The sequence below is a fragment of the Haliotis asinina genome, chromosome 1 (genome assembly GCF_037392515.1).
Source record: "Haliotis asinina isolate JCU_RB_2024 chromosome 1, JCU_Hal_asi_v2, whole genome shotgun sequence".
Taxonomy (NCBI): domain Eukaryota; kingdom Metazoa; phylum Mollusca; class Gastropoda; order Lepetellida; family Haliotidae; genus Haliotis; species Haliotis asinina.
Window position 1 is genome coordinate 52,074,384 of NC_090280.1, and position 802 is coordinate 52,075,185.

The following is an 802-nucleotide window of genomic DNA, read 5'->3' on the forward strand; positions in this document are numbered from 1 at the left end:
CAACGAAAGTTTTAAACACATGCTAATGAACTTACATAGCTAAAATAGGGACCAGTAAAAAAAAACATCATCGAACGTCACAGATCGCCCAACTGGCAGGGGGCCTGTCTTGCAACTGGATGTGCCCGTGCATAAAGAGCTTAAACTGAACAAGTAATGTGAATTGTTCAACCACACTATAAAAAAAAACAAATTTACTCAGCTTCATTCACGTCTATGCTGCAAGTTTCTATCTTGAACAATTGGAGAGAAATGTTTTTTGGAAGTACCCGTCCCAAAAAGGAACGACGGGGATATGAATATGCATAAACGGGTTAATTTATGGGGATATGATAATGTGTCTTCCTCATTACACATGCTTCTCCACTAAAATTGATGCATGGATCACTGAAGGTCAGTGATGACACCAGGTGTTCACCGAGGGGTCGTGCAGATGGCAGCCGCCATTTATAAAAAAGTATTTTAAAACAAAACAGCTAGTAAAAGGCAAAGGCAGCTTTTTCTTTATTGTATGTCACAACGTTTCTGAGCTATTCTTTGCCACTTCGGGTGAAAATTGTGAATACAATTGTGAATTGAATAATATTGGATTAGTCCGGTATCTTGTAGCCGATGAGCTTTGTCGTTTTATGTCTTTTGTGTTATGTGTCAGGTTGTGAGAGAGAAACATATCCCAGGGAATTTATGAACTCAATAGTCTCGTCTTTCTTCATATGATGATTATAACAAAGTGAATGTATTAATAAGTGTAAGTTCACGACAACCGTAAAAATAATGCGATCAACCAATCACCTAGCGTTTT